Here is a 22,500-nt window from a genome sequence, read left to right on the forward strand (position 1 = left end):
GCCAAATATGAAGAACTCAAGCTCCTCATTCAGGATCACTCCCCTATAGTTGTATGTCTAAAGGAGTGCAAGCTTAATGCTAATACTCAATGACCTTGATATTATGTTAGCTATAGGACACCATATGATCAATAAACAGGGAGCCATGGCGGAAGTCTTACATATGTTCTCCGAGATGTTCCCCAAATATGTTAACCCCTTTTGTACCCCTCTGCAGGCAGTGGTTCTACAAATTGATACAGGGAGAAAATACACAATTTGCTCTCTTTATTTGCCCCCTAATGACAACATCTCTTGTAATGATTTAGTAGAGGTGATTCAACAACTCCCTCAACTTTTTCTCTTGTTGGGGGATTTTAATAGTAGACATCTATTATGGGGCGATATTTTAGCAAACACAAGGGGCAACATTATATCATCAATTGTGGAAAATGAAGGTGTGGGACTACCTAATACAGGAAAGCCCACGCGCTTCCATGTTCAGACAGGTACCTTGTCGTGCATTGACCTCTCAATCACAAGCACGAATTGCCTTCTCGATTTTGATTGGAGGACATTAGTTGAATGGCACACTAGTGATCATGCACCATTCATTATAAACACCAACAGTGGTCCACCTCTACAGAGATCGTCATGATGAAATCTTGGAAAGGCTGGCCTGGGATAGATTTCTGGAACTAAGTGAAATTGAAATGGAATGCAGAAAAATTTGATATTTTTGATGGTGCCATAGAATTACTGAATGGAATTCTTCATGCAGCAGGAGTCAATTCAATTACCAAATCAACAGGGTTATTCAAACGACGACCAGTCCCCTGGTGGTCTTCAGAACTAACTGCCTTGCACAGAGCCACAAGAAAGTCGATTGCGCAGATGCTGTACTGAGGAGAATTTAATTACATACAAGAAATGAAGAGCACAGGTCTGTCGGGCAATAAAAGAAGGTAGGCGCCAGTGTTGGGTGTCTTTTGTTTCCTCCATTAACAGTAGAACACTACCATTTTCTGTGTGGAGGAAAGTAAAAATGATAGCAGGCAAATTCACCCGCAACCCACCACCAGTGTTGAAGGTGAATGGTCAGTATGTGACTGGAGCAACCGAGGTTAGCAATGCATTGGTAGATCATTTCTCCAATTTATCAAGTAAGTGTAAAGTAGCTCTTGGTTACTAGTATAGAAGCAATTAAGAACAGAAAATTTTAAATTTTGCAGCAGTAAAGGCGTAATACTACAATAATCCTTTTACCGAAAGGGGATTCGATTCCGCACTTGGGGATTGTAACAATACAGCCCCTGGTCCTGATGGAATTCTATATGCAATTATTAAACATTTACATGTTCATACCAAGTTTTTTTTTTAAGGATTATTAACAGAATATGGCATGATCAAAGTTATCTAAATGTTTGGGAACTAGCCATTATTTTAGCCTTTTTAAAGCCCAGTAAAGATAAGTGTTTAGTAGGGAACTATCAAGCAAATGCATTGACATCTTGTTTGTATAAGATCATTTAGAAGATGGTCAGTAGAGGGCTGGTGTGGTGCCTGAAAAAGGTTATTTTATCACCTATCCAGTGTGGATTTAGAAAAATACACTCAATGACTGATGTGTTGAAACGGCTGATTCCTTTATTTGTAACGCCTTTACTTCAAAACAACACCCTGTTACAGTCTTTTTTTTTTTTTCTATCTCAAAAAGGCATATGATACTGCATGGAGGTATGGTATATTTAAAACCATTCATAAATTAGGATTAAGAGGAGAGCTACCATTTTTCCTTCAAGCATTTGTTTCACATACATTTTCTGAAGTTAGAGTAGGTGAAACTCTGTCAAGAGAGGAAATGTCAGGAAGGAGGAGTTCCCCAAGGCAGCTTGCTGATTGTAACCCTACAGTATTTTCATTAGCCATAAATGGGATATCCTCAGTCATTCCTCAAGATAGTCTCTCAACACTATTTGTAGATGATCTCTTCATATCATTGGCAATGGTTGAGAGAAAATTACAAATCTCAATCGGCAAAATAAATCGATGGGCTGATATGATTGGATTTAAGTTTTCGACAAGCAAAACTGTTGTTGTCCATTTCTGTTGTATTCTTCGAGAAAATCCAGATCCGGATCTATACATCAAAGGTCAATGGATCCCATGTGTAAGTGAAGCTAGATTTCTACGGTTGATATTTGATTGTAGGCTTACATGGGTTTCTCACTTGAAAGCCTTAAAAGTAAAATTTTATGCGCCTCTGAATCTTTTAAAAGTTTTGTCCCATATATCATGGGGGCCAGACTGCAAAACTATTTTAAAAGTTATGCAGAACCTTAATATTTTTAAAAGTTAGTTATGGCTGTGAAATATACTCTTACGCCCCCCCAAGCCAATTGAAAATTTTAGATTCTATACACCATACTGGTATCAGATTGGCAACAGGAGCATTTGGAATTTCGCCCATTCCAAGCCTCCTTGTTGACGCTGGAGAGTTGTAGTTGGACCTTTCCCGAAAATCTTCTATTATTCGGTATTGGTTTAGGTTGGAAAGACTTCCTAATTGTTTTGCCTATTAGACTGCAAGCCTTGTAAAGCACACATCATACTTTGAGTTGCAACCAAAATCTCCTCAACCTTATGGTTTTTGGGTGAAACATTTTATTGACAGTCTTGTTATAGTTAGAACCTAGGCGTTTCTATTTAAGATATCATTAACACCTCCATGGAAATTACCAGAGTTATCTTTTTGTTAACATTTGATTGGAGTTAAAAAGAATTTGACTGATTTAGAAGTCAGGTTTTCTTTTATGGAACATGTTGCCAAACATAAGAAATCAAATTTTACATATACTGATGGCTCCAAATCCGATGCTAGCATTGGATTTGGAGTTTATAGTAATGCTTTTAATTGTAGAGGTGCACTTCTTTTAAAAGCTTCCATATTTATGGCCGAATTATACGGCATACTAACTGCTGGTGTAAAAATAGCATTGGAAGAGTGGGTTCATTTTACCATTTTTATTGCTGCAAGAAGTGTCCTTCAATCTTTAGAAGTTTTTAATTCCCATAACCTTTTAGTTTTCAAGATTTTAGAATGGCTATTTATTTTGGGAATGAGAGGTATAACAGTTCATTTTTGCTGGGTTCCGGCACACAGAGGTGTATCTGGAAACGAGAAGGCAGATTTACTGGCAAAGAATGCGGCTGCTGAGTAGCTATCAAGAAGGTATCCCATACTTTGTGATGATTGTTTACTCAACTTAAGAATTTTATTTTTAATAGTTGGCAACAGCATTGGGATGGTTTGGGTGAAAATAAGATGCGAGAGTTAATGAATGTTATACTGTATCTCTCTGGAAGTATAACATGATGCCCCAAAAATGGGAGACTACTTTGTGCCGTCTCCGCATTGGTCACACTCAGTTGACACATTATTATCTGCTTATTGACCATTACCGACCATACTGTATTGCGACGACTGTTTGGTACCCTTGGCAGTGAGGCATTTGTTAACTGAATGCCCCACTTATAGTAGTGAAAGAAATAGATATATGTATGTGGCTCGAGGTGAGGATGGTAGGTTCATCCTTGCCCAAATTCTTGGACATGTGGTATAAATGTATCCTCTGTGTGTTGTGTTACTTCTTCAACCTCCTTGCAAGGGGAGTTAGGTCATGTCTGGGTCTCAGCGTGCATGAGTGTCAACCCACTCTTTATACTTACCTAGTTAAAGTCTCAGTGGAAATTTCCACTCACTCACCATGGTTGCACAGGCCGTGAACCCTGAAAGGATAAGGTTTTGTCAGATCGATCGTGACACATGAGCTAGGTGAATAATCTCTGCTGACTGATTCACATTGATTATTTATTTGACCCGTCCTTGCAAGTGGTGCTGCTATCCAATCTTTTCCCATTCACTGGGAAAGTCAGCATATGCCTGCAGATCCCATTTTCTGTAGATGACACCCCAAGTTTAGCAAGTGTAATAATGATAAGTGTAAGAGTCATCAGTACACTTGTGGTTACATGAATGGCTGCCCTAAAAGTGTGCCATTGGATCCTCAGAGCCTTAAAAAGGTTGTTTAGATTTTAACTTTGCCTTAGGTACTTGCCAAAATAAATAGATTGCATTTGTAAACTTATACAGTATATATGTTGAAAAATTTGAAAATTCAGATTACAGTATTTTTGTACCTGAAGAGATTTCTTGCTGTGTTTTTAAAAGCATTGTTGTTTTTTGACTTCACACAAATTGTGAGGAGCACTACTTTTCATCCATAATGATAGACATTTAGCTTTTATTTTGTTAAAGCAGAATATTTCATAATGTTGAAGTCATAAAATTTTGATTTATTAAAACAGAATCTGGCTGAGTTTGAAGCTCCAAAAGTATATGAGGAATATATCCTAGAAATTGATATGCTGCCAACTCACATTCCACTTCACGTAGCAGAAAAAATTCTTTTCATTGGAGAAGCGATACTTGTGTTTGAACGAGAGGGAAAAAAGGACACTGGTGAGTAGCTTTATTGAATAAATTAGCATGTTTGGTAAATATTTATTGTGTCAGCTGTATATACTGTATGAGAGATGATATCTGCTATTTATATCACTCAATGCTATTAGTTGAGGCTTTTGATAGAATTGTATTTCCCATGGCAGTGCTGAATGGCTTACCCAGCCCAAGCACTGGGTCATGGCCCAAATTCTTATATGAAATTCATCCTAATAAGTTACTCTTGGTAATGATTATTGTTTAGTGAGCTATGGTGGAGGCCTAAGCACCTTAAATTAGTGTTTTACCTAAAAACTACTTCAGTTTCGGTAGTAACGTCATTACTACTATAGTAGTCAGTTTTACATTATTATCATTAGTTGTTCCTTCATACATACAAACCTTTTGTCTGTCAAAATAGGGAATGTCTTCAGTGGAGCTGGAATGGCCATTGGATATTTCTTTTACCCTTTGCGCTTTTTGAATGGCCATGATTATTCACAATCACTCCCATGTCTAGAGTGTAGACCATGGCCTCCTGTGCAGGGGCTGGCGTATGCTTTTAAGGGGCGGAAGAGAGCTAAGTCTCCCCGTGTCAGTTTTGCCAATGCCCAAGAATACAGGAAGGAAATCTTTCACCTGTTTTGTTTTTGCCAATGTCAAGTGCACTTGCAGTGCATATGCCTCTGGATTAGTCCCTGAGAATTATGTGGTAGGAACAAGGTCTTGGATCTGTATGAAAGGTTTTTCAGGCTCTGGTGAGGCCTTTCTCATTAAGGTATTATTCTTGGGGAGTACTATAGTGTCAGAGGATTTTAAGTCATTTGAACCAGAAAGGCTAGAGTGAGGAAAGATTTTTTCAAAGTGTGAAGGAAATAGAACAGTATAGAAGAAGAGTTGAATGCTTTTAGAGAATTGTGGAGGAGGGAAAGGAAGTTTGAGGAAAGAAAATAAAAAATTGAGGATGCTGGTGAGAGGGATAGAAGATGAAGGGAAAGATCACCTGAAAATAGCTGAGGAAAAATGGAAGAAAGAATGACTGAAATAATGAAGACAATGTAAGGGGTGGAAGGAGCAGAAAAGGAAAGAAAAATATCTAATATAGCAGCACTGAGGATAGCGAATGAGAGTACAAAGAAGTAGAGGACTAGGAAAAGTAAGATGGTGATGAACATACTTAGCAAAAGTAATGATTTGCTGTATTCATCTTTGAGCGATTGCAAACGTATGAGAGGCATAGCAGAAAGAAGTCAAGAGAGTAAAAAAGAGTGCAAGGAAGTTCATTGAACTACCGGTAATTTAATTAGGGAAGTGTCACATATAGAAAAGTATAATTTGAATAGAGTGAAGGATATACTGTAGTTGAATTTTTCAGAGTATGAAAATTTCAGCAATCTTATCATTGTCAGAGTTATTTAATCATGTTTCAGATGATGCTATTATGTCAAAATATTTCTCATTTATCAAGTCTAAAACTTGAATAGTTTTATTACCAACAGATTGTATATTTACATGGCCACAGTTTATGACAAACTTAGTATCCATGGTCCATATTTTCAGCTAGTCCCTTCAATTCCAAATCATAAGCTTTGCAATTTCTTGAATTCACTGTGTTGTCATTTGGTTTGTTCAACTTAGTGCTTTTTATACATTTTACCTGTTGCTAATTACATTCTTTGATGGAAGGTTTCTCTGAACACTTCCTGCACACTTTATCAACTGTCTTAAACTTAAAACCTTTTTTAAAATGTCCATACCTTCGAAAAGTTGTAGCACGTGATCACGAGATACCTATCACGTATGATGTATGTACCCTATCGCAGCACAACTTTATCACTTTTATCATGAATAGCCTTCCGAACTTCAGGATTGCAATGCAATATGTAGTGGGTAGTTCCACCAGCAGCATTTTCTTGTATACCAAACTTATCTTCTCTTCAGTTCAGTATTTTGAATATGATCCAGGCAACAATTCCTTTGAAATAAAGCTTATACTACAGTCATACTTTGACATATGAGCGCCCCAACATACTGTAGGAGCATTTTGAGATACAAGCAAGCAAATTTTTGCATCGTGATACAAGCACAAACTTGAGATACAAGCACGCTTACAGATGATGACACTAGGTGGCTGAGTGCTTGGGAGTACTCTTAAGCCCGCATCACTCATTCATTTCACGTACTCATCAACTTTAGTATACATCTCGCGTGTTGTCTTTGCATTATTTACGTGATTTTAAGTGTATATCTGTAAACATTCTTCATAATAAGCGATGGGTCCTAGGAAAGGGAGTGGCAATGTCAGCAGTGAGAAGAAAAAAAATGCATGACGAGTATAGAGGGGAAGTATGAAATTTATTGAGAAACACGAGTGTGGTGTCCACGTAAGTAATTTAGCATGCCATTACAAGCCAAGTATCTCGACGATTTGTGCAATCCTCGAACAATGGAAAAATACAAATAAAAAAGGATTGATAGTAAATAAGAATACAGTGGTACCTCTACTTGCGAATTTAATTCGTTCCACAACCAACTTCGGATGTAGAAACTGTTCGGATGTAGAAAATGTTCGGATGTAGAAACGAATTTTCCCATAAGAATACATGGTAATTCATTTAATTCGTTCCTCAGCCTAAAAACCCATAATAAATCCTTAATAAATGGCTACACATAATTACACACAACAATAACATAACTGCATAATATGAAAGGAGCATGTAAAAAAGATAATTATAAAGAAATAATAATTAAAAAATGTGTTTTATTGCCACTTTACCTTAAAGATAGGCCAACGCAGGTAAAGGATTTGCTACGCCAGGAGGAGACGGACGATCGGCGAGAAGGTAGACATGGTGTTATCATGTTCTTTAAATAAATACTCCCCCCTCTCTCTCTCTCTCTCTCTCTCTCTCTCTCTCTCTCTCTCTCTCTCTCTCTCTCTCTCTCTCTCTCTCTCTCTCTCGTTCTTCTTCACTGTTAGTGTTAGAGACGTTTATTAACTTTTTCTGAGAGAGAGAGAGAGAGAGAGAGAGAGAGAGAGAGAGAGAGAGAGAGAGAGAGAGAGAGAGAGAGATTAAACAAAAATGATAGATTAAACAAAAATGTGTTGTGTACATATGATTTTTAACAGCGTTAACGAGTTGAAAGACAGTTAAATGTAACTAAAAAAACAATATCAGAGAATCTGAATTCCTTTATTAACTAAAACAAATATTGATACAAACACACTCGTGTGCTTATGCGCAAACACACACACAGGCACGAGGAGACACGATCGCCGAGGAGGTAGAGATGGTGACTGCGATAACATACCGTAACTTACACTACGGAAATTTTAATCTAACTTAGCTTATTTATTTTTTTTTATTTTTATATTTCATATTTTTTACATTTTTTTTCTTTTGAATTTTTTTTTTCATCACTTTCAGTGACGAGTTACGGTATGTTATCGCAGTCACCATCTCTACCTCCTCCCCGACCGTCTCTCTTACTGCGTAGCAATTTTTGCACCTGTGTGTGTGTTTGTGCATACGCACACGAGTGTGTTTATATCAATATTTGTTTTAGTTAATAAAGGAATTCAGATTAGCTGTTATTACTTTCTTAGTTACATTTAATTGTTTTTCAACTCGTTGACACTGTTAAAAATCATATGTACTCAAAACACATTTTTGTTTAATCTCTCTCTCTCTCTCTCGGAAAAAAAATAGACGTATCTAACACTATAACAGAGAAGAAGAACGAGAGAGAGAGAGAGAGAGAGAGAGAGAGAGAGAGAGAGAGAGAGAGAGAGAGAGAGAGATTTTATTTAAAGAACATGTTAATGCTATGTTTAGAGAGAAACAGATAAAGAGAGAAGTCTTATTTAAAAGAGCTTGTTAATGTTATCATGGTTTTCTTTGCTTCACTTTTTTCTTTCTTTCTGTTCATCACGCTGGCCTTTCTCACAAATGATCGTTGCCAATAATCTCTTTGTCCTTTATCCCTATCAACAAAAGGCGTTCTATCTCTTCCAGGGTATTGCTAAGATGTCTTGTAATAATGGTGATCCCCTTCGATGGTTATTTGCTTTAATGGCTGCCTTCAGCTTGATGATCCTCGAGATCATAGGCCTATTCCGGCCATATTGTTTAGCCATACAGTATCACTCACATGCACACTGCTCTCATGTTTTTCCATAATTTCTTGCTTCAATTCTAATGAAAGAATTGCCTTCTTCCTGTACTGAAACTTAGCTTCTTAGGCACCATGATTATAGGTAAAATCAAAAAGGAAATGTGAGAAAAGGAAGAAAATAAGCACTGTTAATAACAGACCAAACAGAGGAAAACCACACGATACACACAAGAATAGAGAACTGAGCACTTGACGCTCAATGGCGTAATGTTTACCTCATGGGTCGAAATAAAATTCAGGTGTAGAGTCAAAAATTTGCTCGAATTTTACTTCGGATGTTGGAAAATTCGGATGTAGATACGTTCGTGTGTAGAGGTTCCACTGTAAGAGTGAAAAATTAAGCAAAGTTCACTCATTTAATTTTTAGTTTAAATGTCATGCTATGTTTAAGAAACAGTAAATATGGTACCATCCAATTCTCTCTCCTTCCCTTCCTCCCTCCCTCCACCTCAGAAAACACCGCTGTTAGCCGCTACGGTCTGCATCTAAGGTAAGAACTCTATAATAAACTCATTTTATTGCAGATCACAGTCCACCAATCATTTATGTTATTTTGAGTATGTGTAAAGTAAGCATATTTTTCAATTGTTATATGATTAATTTGGGTGTTTTTAATAGGGCGGGAACAGATTAAATTTTTTTCAGTTTTATATGAGAAAAATTGAGATACAAGTAAATTGACATACCAGCTCGGTCCTGGAACACATGCTCATATGTCAAGGTATTATTGTATTGTAATCCATCTTCATCATTTTATACATTGCATATCATTATTTTAGGTTTTAGCTTTCCAATTTTCCTTGTCTTTATATTGGAGACCATAGTTTGAATATTGTTTGCTGCTTCCTCTCTGATCTGTTCATTAAAGTTTACAGTAATAACATTTTAAGTTGACCTCATATTAAGAACTGGAATTTCTTTTAAGTGCATGTTTACGCCATTTACTTTGGTGGTTTTTTTTTTTCTTGTACCTTAGCACCCCAGGTAGACAGAGAAGCATAGTTTCAAGATGTTAGAGAGGAAGAGATATTGCCGTGGCGCTGGCTGGGCGTCAACTGAGGGTAGATGGATGGCATTACAGAATAGTGTGTGGGCACTCTCAGTGTCCAGCAGGACTTTCAGTTCAGACGACCTGTCAGTTAATACTGTGCGTGTATGGGGGATTTAGATGTAATAGAATGATTCACAGGAAGAATGAATGTAAATGGTCACCAGGTGCCTCTTTCAGTTATGGAGAGGAAGGATATCATATTAAGCAAAACATTAAATGTTACCAACTTCAGTTGGCTAGGCACGTAGCGAGAGAGTGTGGATTTTAGAGAGTGAATGGGATTTGTGGAAATAGTGGTTTGTAGGGTCATTTTGCCAGGATGTGCAATGCCCCAAGGAATGTATGTATGAACTGTGGAGAAGTTGGTCTTGTAACACAATTGTTTAGAAGATAGAAACAAATGAATTATAGATTTTTAGACAAAATTGTGGAATGACAATATGAGTCAATTGTAGCAAGGAGGAATGTAGTTCTTTATTAGATTTTAAGAAAATACAGTCGGCCCTCGTTTTCGAGGGTTAAGTTACTAAGACAGGCTCAATAAGGGAAGAATCCCGAAAGCGTGTTCCCCTAAGGTGCGATAACACATAACCTAACCTAACAACTCAATGTCGTTGCCTAGGCGCAGATAACCCATCAAGTACTACCTAATATGGATTTTACATGTTTTTTATCACAGTATAGTTGTTCCTATTTAGTAATACTGTATAACACTCGCTGATACTGTACTGTATATTAATGTGATATACTGTTATTACTACTGTAAAGCTTAACTGTAGGCAATAGGTTGGCCAGGGCACCAGCCACGTGTTGAGATACTACTGCTAGAGAGTTATGGGGTCTTTTGACTGGCCAGACAGTACTACATTGGATCCTTCTCTCTGGTAACGGTTCATTTTCCCTTTGCCTACACAAACATAGCGAATAGTCTGGTCTATTCTTTAATTATTCTCCTTTGTCCTTATACACCTGACAACACTGAGATTAACAAACAATTCTTCCTTACCCAAGGGGTTACTGCACTGTAATTGTTTAGTGTCCACTTTCCTTTTGTTAAGGGTAGAAGAAACACTTAAGCTATGGTCAGCAGCTCTTCTAGGAGAAGGACACTCCAAAATCATACCATTGTTCTCTAGTCTTGGGTAGTACCATACCCTCGGTAACATGGTCTTCCACTGTCTTGGGTTAGAGTTCTCTTACTTGAGGGTATACTCAGGCATGCTGTTCTCTCCTGTTATGTTAAAGTTTTTATAGCTTATATAGGAAATTTTTATTTTAATGTTATTCCTCTTAAAAATTTTATTCTTCCTTGTTTCCTTTCTTCACTGGGCTATTTTCCCCTTTTGGCATCCTGCTTTTGCAACTAGGTTCGTAGCTTAGCAAGTAATAGTAATAATAATAGTAATACATTAATAATGATAATTGTTTCCAGTTTTCTTTTGTATGACTTGACTCGCCGCAAAGGTAGCCTACAATTACAATAAACAACATTACTGTAATTTTGTACTGTGCAATATGTATACAGTACAATAGTACTGTATATATTTTACACAACGACCACTAACCATTTTGGTATGTCATACGCAGCAATCTTGAAACATGGCACAATTCCAGACGATCGTCTCTTGCCCAGCAATTCGATATCTACAGTAACCCAGCAATAATATTTATCACATCTTCTATTTCAGTAGGTTAGAAAATTAAAAGATAATGATAAAAGAATCATTAGTTACTTTATAATCATTGCATAAATGCATATAGCGGCAATAACAACCGAACAAAAAACAATCGTTTTGCTTGTATTTCAATCATCGCACGATTTTATCTATTTACACTGTAGTTTTGAAGGATTGACTGAACAACTTATAATATGGTCAGTATAAGATTATACTGACCATATTATAAGATTGTTTACAATTTTTGCCAAGAGATGGTGTAAATGGTATGTTTACATTTTTGCACTGACAAATACTCTGTAAAAGTGTAAACATTGTTAAAATTCACAAATAGCTTTATTTTTATACTTTCTTAACCCTGGATAGGTACGGTCCTCGGACACCCCTTTAAGGGTATACTCGGACGCGAACGACCCCGACGCCAAAAAAAATTCTTGAAAAATCAGTTTTTGCAGTAACCTCCTTTTTTCTTTTGCCAAAAAAAACTTCAATGAATTCTTAAAACAACTGTATAGATAAATACTACTCATCTGCAGAAAAACTATTTATTATAAATATTTTAAAAAATTAAGTAGAAAAAAAAAAAGACCTGACATAAAAATTCATAAAAAAAAAGTTTATACATATATACACAAATCCTTTTAGGAATTGATTCTTGAATGTTTAGGACACATCATGATGTATTTTGGATGAAGTCAGACCCATGGAGGTGAAGATCTGAAATGAGAAAAAAAGGGTAACTTTTTTTGGCCAAAAAAATTTGTCCAAATTTCATGAATTTTTTTGGGTACCCAAATGAAATAGGAAGTGGCTAATTTTTTTAGGGAATAAACATATGTTATCCTAAAATAGAAATATGTAAAAAAATCTTCATTATTTTGTAAATTACATTTATATCAGGGGCCATATCTAAAGGTAATTTTTTGAGTACTTAGAAATTCCGTAAAAAAATACATATATTTAATATATAATATGATATTTATGCAGGTAAAAATATACCAAAATATCACAAATTCTATAGGGAACAAGAATATATATAGATAGGGCAGCTTACGCTTCGGATATGTCCACAAAATGGCCGCCAACCACACTGACTCAGACTCCCTAATCTGCCACTTGAAATGTAGGAAGGGTATGTCAATTTCAAGGTGTTATTTACTAATCTAATTATTATTGGATATGCATAAAAATTGTATGGTGGGTTGCTGGATAATTGTCGATTATTTTACGACTATGAAATTAAAATTCTGACCCAAAAAAATTTTTTTGAAGGGAAATAAAATCGAAAAAAAAAATGTAAAACAATATTTTAGCTAAAAAAATTTGATGATATTCAATCAAAACAAAAGTAAACAAAATTTTCCGACAAATAAACATCTAGAGGAATCATTACTCTGTGATAGTTCCTTAGTACGTAGTAATTTTGAAAGAATTGGGAAAAAAACGAAAAAATGGCAATCACCGGAAAATCGAACACATACCTATATATACGCCATATCTGGCTAAAAAAAAGATAGGCATGGGTAGCCAGATCATCTAGAAACACTTTCCAACACTATAAAAATATAAGTTTTGCGACACTACTTGCCAATTCCTTACGGTAACATGACTAAGCAAAAAAATGCAAAACAAATAAAAAGGGGCACTCGAGGAAAAATGGCTAACATTCTAATATACGGCATTTCAGAAAAAAAAAATTCAGCCACGTGCTAGGCAAACCATCAAGGCACATTTTCCGACAAATAAACATCTAAATGAATAATTACTCTGTGATAGTTCCTTAGTACGTAGTAATTTTGAAAGAAATGGGAAAAAACGAAAAAATGGCAATCACAGGAAAATCGAACACATACCTATATATACGCCATATCTGGCTAAAAAAAGAAGATAGGCATGGGTAGCCAGATCATCTAGAAACACTTTCCAACACTATAAAATTATAAGTTTTGCGACACTACTTGCCAATTCCTTACGGTAACATGACTAAGCAAAAAAATGCAAAACAAATAAAAAGGGGCACTCGTGGAAAAATGGCCATTCTAATATACGGCATTTCAGAAAAAAAAATTTCAGCCACGTGCTAGGCAAACCATCAAGGCATATTTTCCGACAAATAAACATATAAATGAAATATTACTCTGTGATAGTTCCTTAGTACGAAGTAATTTTGAAAGAAATGGGAAAAAACGAAAAAATGGCAATCACAGGAAAATCGAACACATACTTATATATACGCCATATCTGGCTAAAAAAAAAATAGTCATGGGTAGCCAGATCATCTAGAAACACTTTCCAACACTATAAAAATATAAGTTTTGCGACACTACTTGCCAATTCCTTACGGTAACATGACTAAGCAAAAAAATGCAAAACAAATAATAAGGGGCACTCGCGGAAAAATGCCCAACATTCTAATATACGGCATCTCAGATAAAAAAAAAGACATGCACGTGTTAGCCCAACCATCAAGGCACACTTTCTAACACATAAACATGAAAAAAAAATCAATAATATACGGCAATTCCTTACTACGTAGTAAATTTTTACAAATATTGAAAAAAAACAGAAATTGGCAACCGCAGTTAAATACCCAATATACCAATAACTACGTCGTATCTGACAAAAACAAAATCACGCATGGGTAGCCAGATCATCTAGACACACTTTCCAACACTAAAAAAGCAAAAGTTTTACGACACTATTTCGCAATATCTTACGGAAAAATGACTTGGCAAAAAAATGAAAAAAAATGAAAAAGGGACACTCGCGGTAAAATGCCCGACATTCTAATATACGACATCTCAGATAAAAAAAAAGACATGCACGTGTTAGCCCAACCATCAAGGCACACTTTCTAACACATAAACATGAAAAAAAAATGAATAATATACGGCAATTCCTTACTACGTAGTAATTTTTACAAATATTGAAAAAAAAACAGAAATTGGTAACCGCAGTTAAATACCCAATATACCAATAACTACGTCGTATCTGACAAAAACAAAGTCATGCATGGGTAGCCAGATCATCTAGACACACTTTCCAACACTAAACAAGCAAAAGTTTTACGACACTATTTGGCAATATCTTACGGAAAAATGACTTGGCATAAAAATGAAAAAAAATGAAAAAGGGGCACTCGCGGTAAAATGGTCCTCGTGGTGATGAACGACATTTTAACTAAAAAAAAAAACATGCACATGGTAGCCAAACAATCCACCAAGACTTTCCACAACTGATAACCTATACAAGTTGCACCATTCTACGACAATTTCATAATACGTAATAACTTTGATAATTATGCAAACTACCCTAGAAGGGTAAACTCGGACGCGAACGACCCCGACGTGTCTCAGAAATCGGGGAAGGAGTACAGCTACAGCAATGCACATCTGGACACTACTAGAGCGTGTAGGGGAGACACCTCCTGCAGGTCGATCACCCACAAATTCAGTCACGGGGGTGAGTCACGTGAGAAAAACCTGTTTTTTTTTGACGCTCGGGGTCGCAAACGACCCACCGTACCTATCCAGGGTTAAACAAAATTATAACTTATTTTATAAACTAAAAAAAAAAAGTTAATATCTTAGTAACAATTGTTTATTTTAATATCTTAGTAACAATTGTTTATTTTAAAGAAACTTAAACAAGACACAGTATTTGAATACACCAGCCAATTCTCTCTCTCTCTCTCTCTCTCTCTCTCTCTCTCTCTCTCTCTCTCTCTCTCTCTCTCTCTCACTCACTTTAAGATATTGTGCATCGGCAACATGAATGAAACTGGTTAACGTTATGTGATTCAACTCACTGTACAAGTAGATAAAATATGAGAGAAGTATTTTAAATAAATTTGTTGAAATTAGTATACTAATTGGAAAATGATAAATCAAGTAATAATTGTTTCTTTTAGTGAATATGAAATATCCTTCGGTAGTATGCCTTAATAATTAGTGAGTTATTTGAACCAAAAATTGAGGTTGATGGCAGACTACGCAGGGTTGATCAGCTGATTTGAATGTAAAAATGCATAAGATTATAATTTGCCAAGGTTTTAATCATAAATACTATACAAAAATGTGAATATTACATGCATTATTATTGGATACAGTTAAGTGAAACAAAAGTTTAATCAAAATCTTGTTAACTTCAAATATAGCTTTAATTTTTTACCACAGTAAATGGATATAGACAGTTCAAAGAGAGCTAGGACCAGCTGGGTGTAGAGATAGGTAGTGGCACGCAGCACTCCCAGTGTAAAGGAGCACGGGCTATTTGAAATCGTGCAACGTAAATTTTATTGCAATTATGAGAATTTCTATTTAATAGGTATTGCGTTGTTCTTGGTCGTGTTAAACCAAAACCGCAAAGAAAGAACCTACAATAAAGGAGAGCTGACTATATTGTCAAAGCAGCCTTGTCTACCCAAGTTAACTGTGGTGGTGATAGTGGTTTCATCAGACAAGAGTGTTTTCAATGAACCCAAGGGCTCCCTTTGCTCAAGAGTGTTTTCAAGGAACCCAAGGGCTCCCTTTGCTCAAGAGTGTTTTCAAGGAACCCAAGGGCTCCCTTTGCTCATAGGGGAAAAAACACGTTGTTATCCTTCCGTGCTTCCTCTGCCTTGTCGGCGCCTGAACCTAGACCTAGTACCCCAGCAGCGTCTCCCCCCTGCTGGTCCTAGCTCCCTCTCGCACACAAGCTACCCACGTTTCCAGATTACAGATACGTAGAAATGAGAGCTGCCAGGGCAGGGCATTTCGATCTCAACTACATCTGTGAAAAGCTCGGCTTAGTCCCATTCTCACCCCATCCGAGGTGTCTGAAGCTGAGGCAAGTCTCTCTGCCTTCTGGACATGCTTTTTACCCTAGAACTAGTAGGGAATCAAGATCTTCAAGAGAGATCTCGTTTGTATAGGCCTACGGGCTCCCTACTGGTTCTCAGAGTCCCCAGAGTTTTCACATTGATGGGAAATTCCTGAGCCCACAAGGACTCCTCTAAAGGAGGTACTTAGCTTCCTAGTCCCAAGGACGGAAGGATTCGAATTCCCTCCCAAAGTATTGGGCGTTGATATTAGTCTACGATCGCCCTCTTTTCAGCAAAGGATTCAGAGGCCGTTGCTATAACTAAGGCTCCTATCCCAGGGAGACTCCTCCCAGGCCTTGCTTCCCTTCGGAGGCTTGCCATGATGTCTGTGATCTACCCCCTGACTCATTCGAGTTTGATCCTTGGCTGGTGTTTGCTTTATACGAATGTAATTCTGACTACATTATTCAGAAGGTGCAATGCATATACGCGCCAACCCAGAACACCTTCCACGATGCAGGATGTGCTGAATTCAACCTTAGTTCAGGTTTTGTTCTGCTCTTAAGGGTTAATGGCATTGTTGAACTTGCCTATTCCTCCTCTGAAGGATGAGTGCATCCCTACGCTTGCTCTATTGCACCTCTAGGCCTTAGACCCAGGTTAGTGATTTGTTTGTCTAAGCTGGTAGCTGATTCACTATGGAGGGCCAGCTCACAAAACTTTAAGGAAGAAATATGTTAGAGCTGGTAATTCATCACTTCCTCCTCCTTTCTTAAGGTAAATAAATATTCCCTTCTCCCTGCATTTAGCTCCAGCAGTGTCAGCCTTAACTCATGGCCTGTCTTTGGAAAAGTTGACAGCACAACCGGTGGTATTCTCCACCAGAGTTACCTCGGGAAAGAAGAGTCTAACGAAGGCAACCCTTCAAACCTCTTCCTGTTGGCTCCCTGACCGACACCAAAGATCTCTCGAACCCTGACATAAGCAGGTTTTGAAATACATCTTCCTGTTTGATGCCAGGACAGCAGAGTTCTTTGCTCATAACGCAGCCAACCGGTGAGCCTACTGGGTCTTGGAGAATGAGATTCTGTCATCCCCAAGTCCCTGAGACAAGAGCCGAAGAGGGAACCCCTCCTACTCTTAAACCCAGTCCTCATCCCTAATGGACAATTTCAATGCGGTTACGAAGTGGAGTGAAGTGAGGCACATCTCTTACCTTAAGGCCATACATTGTTGCCTCTCCTCTTTGGCATCAATTGTGCCAAAAGTTTATGCCATAAAGAGATTGGCACACAGGAATTTCCTTGACCCTTCCAAACCGGGCAATACCAGGAAGAACAACTCTTCCAAACAACCTTTTCATGGAAAAAGACATCAAGGAAAGTGAGGTAGAGCTGATAGACATGTACATTGCCCCCCTTAGGATAGGCTCTCCCCCACAGTACCTCCATGAGATGATGACCAAGATACAGGTGATAGTGTTGGGAGTGTTACGGGCGGAACCTTGGACATTAAGTGTCCTTCAAGCAGGATACGGTCACCCATCAAATTCATCGCCTTTTCCCCGTGATCAGTGAACAAGATCACTATTCAGGCAGAAGTCTAGAAGTTTTGGTCCCAAACGAGTTTGTCCTTCAAACTCCGTTCAGGGAGCGGAGGACTTTGGTCATGTTCCACGGAAGGGGATTGACTACCAACTGAGAGCAAGTTAATACAAACCTTCATATGAGCATTGATAATTAGCTGAAGAGGGAAAGGACTCCTTTCAGTCTAAAGAGCTTGCTTAAGGCTGCGCGATAGCTTTTTTCTTGAACTCATTTACCGTGTTACTGTTTACTACATCCGCTGGAAGCCTATTTCAAGTATTCGCTATTTTGTATGTAATGAAATTGCCACATTGAGTGGTGTTGCACCTTTTCAATTCCAGCTTGTATCTGTTGACTCTGGATTGATTTGTGCGAGGAGTGAATGGATTATTGTAATTTACATTTGTTATTCCTTTAAGAATTTTGAATGCCTCTATTAACTGTCCCTTAGTCATGGAGCTTATAGATCAAATAAGTTCAAATGTTCCATCTTCTGTCTATAACCAAATGGCCTTAGTGTTTGAACTAGTTTGGTGACCCTAGCTTGTACTACTTCCAGTCTATCTATATCCTTCTGAATACGTAGAGCCCAGAAATTGACTCTGTATTCTAGTTGGGGCCTTACTAGTGATGTTTACAGCTGTAGTACAGTGTGTTTGTTTCTGTATTTGAATTGTCTCTTTATGTAGGCTATTAGTTTCTGTGTTTTTTTTTTTTATTAGTTTTTATGCTCTGTGTGGTGAACTTCAAGTCCTTGATGATAATAATACTGAGGTTTTCCTCCTGGTCCATACTTTCTTTTTCATTACCCAGCAGTGAGTAATCTGACTGTGGGTTACTACTGTATAACCTATGTGCATAAATTTACATTTCCCACAGTTGAAAGGCATTTGCCATTTTCTGGACCAGTCTCCTAGCTTTATTAGATTCTCTCTCAAGGCTTCTGCGTCTTATGAGTTCACAGCATTTTTGCCCAATTTGTCGGCAAATTTGACTATTCTACTAGTTAATCCTAAATATATGACGTAAATGTAGATCAGAAATGGCAATGATCCAAGGATGGATGGATGAAGTACTCCTCTTGTAATTGCTGCCCAGTCTGAAGCTTCTCTATTGATTACAACTCTGTTTCCTGTTTGTTAGCCAATCTTCAATCCATTCTTCTGGCTCATCAATAAAGCCTAGTGCTCCAATTTTGACCATTAATTTTTTGAGTAACTTTGTCAAAAGCCTTTTGAAAATCTGGGTATATGATGTCTATTGCCCTACTTGTGATGTTTACAGCTGTAATACAGTGTCTTTGTTTCTGTATTTGAATTGTCTCTTTATGTAGCCTATTAGTTTCTGTGTTTTCTTATCAGTTTTTATACTCTGTATGGTGAATTTTAAGTCCTTGTTGATAATAATACAGTACTGAGATCTTCCTCCTGGTCCATACTTTCTTTTTCATTACCCAGCAGTGAGTAATCTGACTGTGGGTTACTACTGTATAACCTATGTGCATAAATTTACAATTCCCACAGTTGAAAGGCATTTGCCATTTTCTGGACCAGATTCCTAGCTTCATTAGATTCTCTCTCAAGGCTGCTACGTATTCTGAGTTCACGCATTTTTGCCCAATTTATTGTCGGCAAATTTGACTATTCTACTAGTTAATACTAAATCTATGTCGTAAATGTAGATCAGAAATAGCAATGGTCCAAGGACGGATCCATGAAGTACTCCGCTTGTAATAGCTGCCCAGTCTAAAGTTTCTCCATTGATTACAACTCTGTTTTCTGTTTGTTAGCCAGTATTCAATCCATTCAGCTGGCTCATCAATAAGGCCTAGTGCTCTAATTTTGACCATTTATTTTTTATGAGTAACTTTGTAAAAAGCCTTTTGAAAATCTGGGAATATGATGTCTATTGCCCAGCTTTTGTTATAGATGCTAAACATGGAAAAATTCCAAAAGATTTGTCACCTACAATCCCTTTTCTCTAAAACCATGTTGGCTATCTATTAAAAGATTGTTTTTCTCTATATGTTCTACAATTGAATCTACTATAATTGATTAAAAAAAATTTGCACTGCACTGAAGTTAGACATACTGGTGTGTAGTTGCCTGGTTCTTCATTTGGCCTCTGCTTGTATATTGGAGGCACATTGCCTAGTTTCCATCCTTGTGATGAATTTCTTCTGTTGGCTTTCTTTCGGAACATTTTGTGAAAGTGTGTGGTTATCTATTCTTCTAGTCTCAGGTTTCCCAACCCTGGGGTCGCCAAACGCTTTTCCTGGGGTCGCCAAAATCTCAAAATATCAAAATAAAAATAAAAATTCAAAATATGGCAGAACTTGCAGTAAAGAAAAAATATATAAACGTATTTTTGGATTTTTATTTATCGACTTGTATATATCTATTCATATATAAATATAAAAAGAAAAATAGATTTTAATGGTGGTACGCGTTTGAGACGTGAAGAGCATCACCGTCCAACCAGGCAGCCACTCCAGCTGTACTGCCGCAGTGGGAAACACTGTCTGCAATTTGTTCGTCTTATATCGGAAGTTGATGCATTTATACCTGTATAGTGATTTCAAATGTGCTGCATAGGTTGCACTCAGTTTTTGTTTCTTTAAAATTCTTAATTACTCACGAAAAAGTGGCATACCGACAATAGAAACCGAGTATTTCTCTTGCTGACGAAGTATTGCACCACAATATGTCAGTGGATGATAGCCTATCAGAGTGTTCATAATTGAGGTTTCTAAAACTACATGGTACCCCCCACCATATTTAAAGAGAGAGAGGGGCAAGGGAAGGGGAAGTGAAGGAGAGTGGCCAGGGAAGGAGGGGGGGCCCCTTTTCATGCCCTCTCCTCCTACATTTTCCTCTTTCCCCTTGCCACCCTTTCCTTGCTCCTCTTCCCCCTTCCCTGTCTTTCCTTGCTCCTCTTCCCCCTTCCCTGTCTTTCCTTGCTCCTCTTCCCCCTTCCCTGTCTTTCCTTGCTCCTCTTCCCCCTTCCCCGTCTTTCTACGCCCCTTCTCCTCCTCCTCCTTTTTTACCCATCCCCTCCTCTCCTCCTCCTTCTTGGCCCCCTCCCCTCCTCTTCGATATTTCCTTGCCACTTCCCCATCCTCTCCTCCTCTTTACTCCTCCCTTTCCTTTTTATTTACCCCTTGTGAGTTTGTGTTGTTTTTATTATTTCATTTATTGTGTTATTAGATGTGTTATTTTATTTGTATGTTCTTGTGAAGTTGGTGCGTCTGCGGCGCTGGTCACTTGGTCGTTAGTTTGGCGGTTGTTTAGAGATTTAGAGGATTTTATGTCGCTGGTTTTTGAGGTTGTTGTTTTGGCGGTTATTTAGAGATTTGGAGGATTTTATGTCGCTGGTTTTTGAGGTTGTTGTTTTGGCGGTTATTTAGAGATTTGGAGGATTTTATGTCGCTGGTTTTTGAGGTTGTTGTTTTGGCGGTTATTTAGAGATTTGGAGTATTGTATATGATTGGTTTTTGAGGTTGTTGTTTTGGCGAGATTTGGAGTGCTGTATATCATTGATTTTTTCGTTTTCTGCTTCGTCTTATTTACTGCGATTTACAAATATATTACACCTCTTTTCTTTGTTACTCCTTCCTTGACCCTTCCCCTCCTTTCTATACCTGCTCCTCCTTATCCCTTCCCCCTTCACTCTCCTTGCTACCAAACCTCTTTCTTTATTCCTCCTTGTCATCTTTCCTTGTCTCCGTCCCCTCCCTCTTTCCTATTCTCTCAACCATCATTCTCTTTCCTTGTCACCCTCCTTTTCTCTTTCATTGGCCCCCATCCCCTTTTCTCGCCTTGGCCCCTTCCCCCTTCCTTCTTGGCTGACTGCCATCAAAATAGAAAACAGAAATTGGCTGCAACCTGAACATGACTTGAGGGTAGCACTTTCTAAGACTGAACCACGAATAGAGAAACTTAGCAGCATGATCTAGGCCCAAGGCTCCCATTAAAATCAGTTTACCATTTAACAGAAAACATTTATACTTTTAGTTTGTTTTTGTGGAACGTTACAAAATATTATTCCAGAAGTGGGGTTTTTGATTAATATTAAGCCTTAAAATTTATAATGCTATAATAAAGTTTAATAATGTTAATTTTGTCTTTCCCAACCTTATAGTACCTCTCTATATAAGGATATCTACTGTCCCTTACTTTTACAGCCAACAACTAGTAGTATATAATAATACATATACAACTAGACTAGTGGGGTCGCGGTCATGGCTTGAGGTGCATGATTGGGGTCACCTGAAAAAAAGGTTGGGAACCACTGTTCTAGTCCTATAATCTCTTTTGGATGAATATCATCTGGACCTGGTGCCTTAGACTTATTGAGACTTTTATAAAGTTTTTGACACCATCCATTGTAAAAGTGATTCTATTTAATGGTTGTGGCCCTTCATATTTGATAGCTGGTTCGAGGAGGGTCGTTGATTCATCCCTAGTGAATACAGTTGTGAAATATGCATTTATCAGTTCAGCTTTTCCCAAATGATTTGTTATAAGATTACCCTTTGAGTCTCTTAATAGGTTAATGTTGTTTTTGGTTAGTTTTCTACTGTTTACATATGCAAAAAAATCTTTTGGGTTTTCTTTACTAGCTGAAGCCACTCTTAACTAGTTTATATACTTTTTGTCTTAACTTCTTGTGCTCGGCAATTTCATGAGTAAAGGGCTGTAGACCCATTGATTTATGTTTTCTGTCTCTAC

At 37.5% G+C, this 22,500-nt stretch overlaps 1 protein-coding gene across 2 annotated transcripts in view; it reads right to left on the bottom strand.

Annotated features, from left to right (window-relative positions):
* The window catches only part of LOC137615276 (gamma-tubulin complex component 4-like), an 818,550-nt gene that overhangs the window by 317,498 nt on the left and 478,552 nt on the right, over positions 1–22,500 (bottom strand). The window lies entirely within an intron of this gene.

This window comes from Palaemon carinicauda, chromosome 21, assembly GCF_036898095.1.
Source record: "Palaemon carinicauda isolate YSFRI2023 chromosome 21, ASM3689809v2, whole genome shotgun sequence".
NCBI classification, from domain to species: domain Eukaryota; kingdom Metazoa; phylum Arthropoda; class Malacostraca; order Decapoda; family Palaemonidae; genus Palaemon; species Palaemon carinicauda.